The sequence below is a fragment of the Erpetoichthys calabaricus genome, chromosome 18, assembly GCF_900747795.2.
Source record: "Erpetoichthys calabaricus chromosome 18, fErpCal1.3, whole genome shotgun sequence".
Lineage (NCBI taxonomy): Eukaryota > Metazoa > Chordata > Cladistia > Polypteriformes > Polypteridae > Erpetoichthys > Erpetoichthys calabaricus.
The window spans coordinates 21,979,660-21,986,418 of NC_041411.2; positions in this window are offsets into that span (position 1 = coordinate 21,979,660).

The following is a 6,759-nucleotide window of genomic DNA, read 5'->3' on the forward strand; positions in this document are numbered from 1 at the left end:
CATTTTGTGTTCTTTCTGAATTCATCACCATTTTGTGTATTTTATTTAATACTAGTCATTAAGCCCGTTACAATAACGGGCTCTAGAACAGTAGTGCATAAACATTAGTAGGAACAGTCTATATTAAATGGCAAGGGACTTTGACCTCATTCTTTTTGTTGGTCGTATTCTTCTTTCTTTCAGCCTTTGTTGATGTTTACTTGCTGAGCTGACCGTTCTTCGTGGGCTGCCGCCGTGTATTGTGTGTCTTTAATTTTCTGTGACAGTAATACTGTCTTGTACGTCCGCTGGCTTGTACGTCCGTAATATACCTTTAATTTTCTCTGGCGGTAATACAGGCGTGCGCGTCGGTAATATGCCTTTAATCTCCTCTGACAGTAATACTGGCTTGTATGTGGCTGTAATATGCGTCACTGTATTGTGTACCTTTAATTTCCTCTCCTAGTAATACTGGTTTGTATTTCCGTAAAACACCTGTAACTTTCTCTGACAGTAATATCGCGCATCGCACCGTGCCTCGCGCATGTGCACTTCACCAGAAGACACACACACACGGACACCTGGACGCACACAGGGATTTTATTAAAGAGGATAACCATTTTTATCATGTGTGATTTCCTTTGGGCTACCATACTTTGACTATAGCTGTCAAAGTATGACTATGTTTTTATTTTCTAATACAGTTGAGTTCTATCTATATCCATTTTGTAGTTCCAGTTCATGATCACATGCAGCTAGTGCCTAGCATTAGGCAAAAAGCAAATTCTATACCTGGACTGGTCAAAAAAAAACCTCCAGGTTAAGTGTCTTGCTCCAAATCATAAAGGGAGTCAGAGGGGGGGAATTGAATCACCAAGTCCAGTCTATAGCTACTGCACTGAAGCATCATCCCACCCAAGTGTGTGCACACACCCATACAGACTCAAAGTGAGTAAGTTAACTATACTGCAAATCTTTGAGAGAAGAATCTTGTACCTGAAGAAAAGACAACAAAGACACAGGAAGAACTCACAAACTCCACAGAGGCCGTGCCTGATATTTAATTCACTATAATGCATGGGTTACATACATGAATACCAATGAATACGGACATTAGTTTATGTCTAAAGCTCTGACAGTGTTTTGAGTTGTTAAGACTCTGAATAAGGAAAGGAAAACCATGTAGTATATTTTTAAACAGTTCCTTCTGTATTGACCGGATACCAGTAGATTATACCATGCTGTGGAGGCCATAAGGCAGGGGAATTCTGCATACTGGTGGCTTACACCTTTCTTAGTTGAATAAATTCACTAGCATGAAATGTTCGACAGTAAATGATCCTCCATTGAGGCCGCTCTTTTCCTGACTGCACAGTGACTTGAATAACTGATTATGATACATGTTCCAGCTTCCCTTTCTTTTATTACCTCGGTCAGTTACAATGTTAATTCTAATAGCTCTGTAACGGCCTGTTTCTGCTTGTCATTCACCTTTGTAGCAGAGCGATAAAGTTGTTTAAAAAAGCACTTAACAGTCTGTACTGTCACAGATAGAATGTGAATGTCAGCTTAACTGATTTTTAGCCAAATATTTCTTTTTGCTCCTCATCTTTTGGGCCATTCTAAGCCTGATAGCATTTACATTTCACTGACCCTGGGGAAAGTTAAAAAATATATAGAGAGAATAAGCTAAAGCTGTGGAAATAATTTTGTTAAATTGAACAATGCTAACCCATCAGACTGACTAGAAAATTAATGTTTTTAATATGCTATTGATGTCAGTGGAGTGAAATTGCATTAGCAGTAATTGCTAGTCTGGAGCCCTTTGCTAAATCGTATCTGATGCTTCTGATGTGCTCCTTTTAGAGCTCTGTATTTTTGCAGCTGTGCCCTTATCAAGAGGCTGAACATTTCCTAAAGTTTGCATTACGAGGTTTATGCCTGCTGTCCCGTCATTGTAAAGGTTATGAGCTTTGACTCCCTGTGCCGTCAGCTGCACCGGCTGTGCTCTCATCTGCGTGTGTTACTGTAAGAGATGCCTGTGTGCAGGAGCTCCGAGAAGGCATATGGTATCTTGTGCTGTTTGGAGCTCCAAATCTTCGCACTGTTTGTAGAAGGCAGGCTGCCTAGACTTCCAGGGAATAGTTTTATTACTATTAATGATTACTGTTATTATTACAGACTTTACCCTGATGACAAAGTACTGCTCATCACTCTTTGTAATTTTCATTCAGCCATGTGCCAAATAACACGGGAGTTCATCATGTGAATAAACAATTATTTTAACAAAATCCAAGGGCTTGAATTTTCATCACAGCTGTTGCTAATTGTAATATTGTTTGCCTTCTGTTGCTGACTTCCAAGCACAGAAAGAGCAATACGTTTACATTTAACATCTCTAAAAATAAACACTTTATATTATCATTCAGCTCTAAAGATTCTCTACTCCAGGGGACCAATGTCAGAACAACCCAAACATAATTAGAGTCTAGCCACTTACTTGCAGTTCATTTATTTTGTTAAAGTAATAATGAAGCACCATGCATGGTAAGCAGCATGTTGCCAGAAGGATGTGCACTGTGGTCTCGCAAGTTTAAGGCCCTGGGTTCAACTCTCAGCCCAGTACTGACAGTCCAAAGTCTCCATATGTGTATCTATATCAGGTGTACTGTAAGTTCTCCGGTCATCCTCCCAAATCTCGAAGATGTCTGTAAGATGTATAGGCAGCTCTAAACTGGCCCAGGGTTTGGGTATTTGCCCTAAAATTTGCCCTAAAATGATGTGGTGATTACTATTTAGTGCATAATATGGCTGCAAGTTCTTGCAGTTACTCATGTCATAGTAATAAATGGAGCAATTTCCGAAAATGGGACTGGGTATAATAATACAGTGTCATAAAGTGCAGGGGACACAGGATACCACACTGGAAGCTTTAAGAAAAGAAATCTATTATTAGAAAAATCTATAAATATACACTAGCATTCAAAGGTTATCATGTTTTTATTAAAAATTGAAACTTTTTTTATATCAAGGTACCATTCAATTTATTTTAAAAATATGAACATTACTAACATTGTAAGTGGCTAATACTGCCTGAAACGGCAGATTTATAATCTATTATTCACATACAACTGCAAAGCCCCATTTTCAGCAGGCATTTTTTTCCAGTGTTCTAACTCATCCTTAATTAATCCTATTTAACTGCTAATTGCTTATAGGCTGTGTAATAGCTGTGGCACAGTTGTGGATTTGCGAAACTAAAGAATGAACAACACAGAGAGAGCAGGGGCATCAAACTCGGATCCTCGAAGGTCGAAGTGACTACAGGTTTCCATTACAACTACTTTTTTTTCCATTAGTAACAAAAAGCACTCACTTTTTCCTCAGCCAAAATTGTCAGCAATCCAGGCAGGACATTCTAGTCAGATGCAAGGGAAAATAAGAGATGTATTCCGACTTAATGTTGGCCAGACTAGCCAGCCCATCTACAGGGGATACCTAGAAGGAGATGTGATGGCTGCCTTCTAAATTACCAGCACATGCTGTACCAGACCTGATCATACATTAGAACTGTCATGGCCCATGTAGGAGCTTTTGTTGCCCTTCACTTCTGTCCATTCAGGCTGCATACCATTACTTGCAGTTAAAGATGAAGAAGAAATGTTGGCTAGAGTGAAAAGTATCAAGTATTCTGGTAAAACTCCTGTAAGTATAAGTTTCAGTACCCACAGAATGAATTGCATTAAGAACTGATTTTTTTTTTTAATTTTTGAAATTTGAGCGTTTTTCTCCTTGATGCTTCACTTACATTTGTTTACATTTAAATGTCAATTTCCACCACTGTCACTCATCAGGTTGTTGACTGGATTAACTGTATGGAGTTAATTCCCTCTCTTAGTTCTTAATTACCTAACAGAAATCTGACTATATTTTTTGATTCATTTTCCAAATTCGCTTATACCAACACAGCATTTTGGGGTGTAACTAAATAAATAATTTGCCTAATAAAAAGTTTTCTTTTTCTTATATTCATCAAGGGCTACATTCACAAACTATAAAACAGCAGGTGAAATCACAGTGTGTGCAGATGAAGCAAAGCCTGATTATGGACGGAAAGCCAAGCAGAGGGCTCATCTTTTTGAGCAAAGGGAACAGCAGGAGGCAGTGGATGTGAAATTGTAGAATAGAGACTGTTTGGTTAAAAACACAATTGTGTAATTTCATTTCAGGCAGGGGGTCTACTAGGACAGTAATTGAGAAACCCTGATCTATATGAGATCAAGTCAAATGCAACATGTGAAGGCTTGCTATTTTGATGGATACTGTCATCCAATTTCCTTCAGTTTTGAAGTCAATAGATTAGTAGTCGAGCTGCTCCTAAGTCTTTGTCTTTTCAGAGCAGTACTGACTTATTCACTTCGAAGATAACGGCTCTTTATTTTTCTCAATTACAATTACTCATTTAATGCAAACTGCATGTTCCAATATTATTCCTGCACCACTCCATTTCCCTAAACCAGCACTGGATGAAACACCAGACAATCCCAGTTAAGAGTCAACCAGTCAGCCTCCTGCCAGCTGTCTATAGGAAGAAACGTCACACTCCAGTGGGAAGCCTCACAACCATGGAGACGGCCTATAAAACCCACCAGCTATGATCCCATTAGCTGGGAGTCAGCAAAATTATAGCAAGTAACACAGAGCTCCATTAACGGCTCCTTACTTTGGCTTTTTATGATTCTGTTTTTCTTACTGGAATTCAAAACCCAGCTTGAGCTCCACACATTACATTAAATTATCCACAACTTAAATGACACAGAGCTACTTAATATGACTTGGGTAGCCTGCCCAAATATAGTCCAAGGTGGGCCTGTGGAATATGCAGCTCTCTTCTTGAAGATATATAGGAAGGGAATATCAGTTGGTTTTGTGGCCCCTGGCTGCGCACTAGTAGCCCTGACTTGTGTTTTTAATTTAAAGTTTTCTTATTTCATTTTATGTAATCTGAAATATCTAAATCTGTGTTTTGCCAGCTTGCTTCTTTTTTGTTCTCGTTCCAGATTTTATTATTAGTATTTCCTAGTACTTTCTGTGAAGAGTACAGTATTCTTATTTAAGAAATGTTACTTCTTTTTCTCACTCTGAGTATGTATTATTTACTTCTGAGTTTTTGCCATTGGATTTTTTGAGTTTAAATTCACTTCCTAGTGTCTAAGGGCTTGTTCTTCTACTGGTAACTTTTAGTCTCTCTCTCTCCAAGTTCTTCCTATTCCCCCTTTTAAATTTACTTGAGTAAATTTAATTTTCAATGTATTTAATTTTTCAATTGGTTCGTTTAAATGCTCTCCGATGATGTCAGGTGTCTTGTTTAATCAAGACCCTCTTGAAATGCCAATTTTAAGTATAGACATAATTGGTTGAGCCTTTTGCTTGAAAAACGCAGTGTTGAGTATTCATGTTACAAATTATATTCTGTATTTAAAAACATTTGTGTTCATCTGGTCAGTGTTATCGAGTACCTTGCACACAGGATGAGGGGAAACTTTAGAACAGACAATATGTCGTGGCGAAAAATTGTCACCAGAAGGCTTTTTACCTGAAATGAAGGCTATTAGGAGTCTCGGGATAGGCAAACAGAGTCTATAGTTTTATTGCAATAAAATAACCATAATAATAACACGGACTCAACCCAATATGGCCAAATTGAGCTGAGCCCTGAACAGTTCCGGACTCAAAACTTTTATAGCAATTTCTTATTATTCCAACCTCGCTCATATTAGCTCATTTGCTCTTTTTCTCTGACTCCCCTCTGCTCCTGTCTGGCCGATACCTTGAGTTCCCATGGGAACCATTATTATCTCCTGACTTCCCTGCAGCTGGCCCCCCGGTATTTCTACTGTCTATTATTCATCTCTAGTTTCTGTTTTTGCTTATTTCTTTCACTGGCCAACACCTTTGTTCCATATATGGGTTTCCTCTCGTCATTTTCCCTTCCTAGCCTATTTGGTGGTCAAAGCTAAGCTTTAATTTAAAAAAGAAATATGGCATGTGCTTTTATTTAATCATTTACTTGGCAGTCCTGACTTGCATTAGTATCTACACTAAGGTTAATGCTTATATATTTGTCTATATTTATTTATGCTAATACATGAATACACTAATTTTACTTTCCATACATTACATCATCTTCCTTTTGCTGTTTCTTGTGACTCACTGTTCCAGCTGGCTTCTTACGTGCCTACCAGAACCATTTTTTCTATATTAAGTCAGTGGTATCGTTCCTCAGCTTCCTAGCCTTGAACACAGGTGTTCGCATTCCTCCTTATCCTGTCCTCGGGTAGTTTCTGTACGTCATTCTTGTCCTGTTCTATTCTTCCTCTCTTAATACTGGTAATTTTCCTTTTTTACTAGAAAATGCAATATGACTGATTTTTTAGTTAACCATTTGCTTGACCTATCTTATTTGCTTAACATTCTAATTTATGCTTAATCTTTTACCCGTTTTAGAGGCTTTTAATTACTTTTATGGCTATTTATGCTAATATGCTATTTATACCTAATGTATAAATTTTTTACCTCCCATAATTGCAGATAAGGCAGGGGGCTAGAAAGTGAAACAAAGCTCCCCCAGGGGTGGTAGCATACACACACACACACACACACACATCCTGTAAAGATTTTCAGACTCACTAAAAATTGTCAAATGTTACTGAATTAGAAATGATATACATTTTGTTCCTTTATGTTGCAAATTAACATTCACAATGAGTTATTTAACAG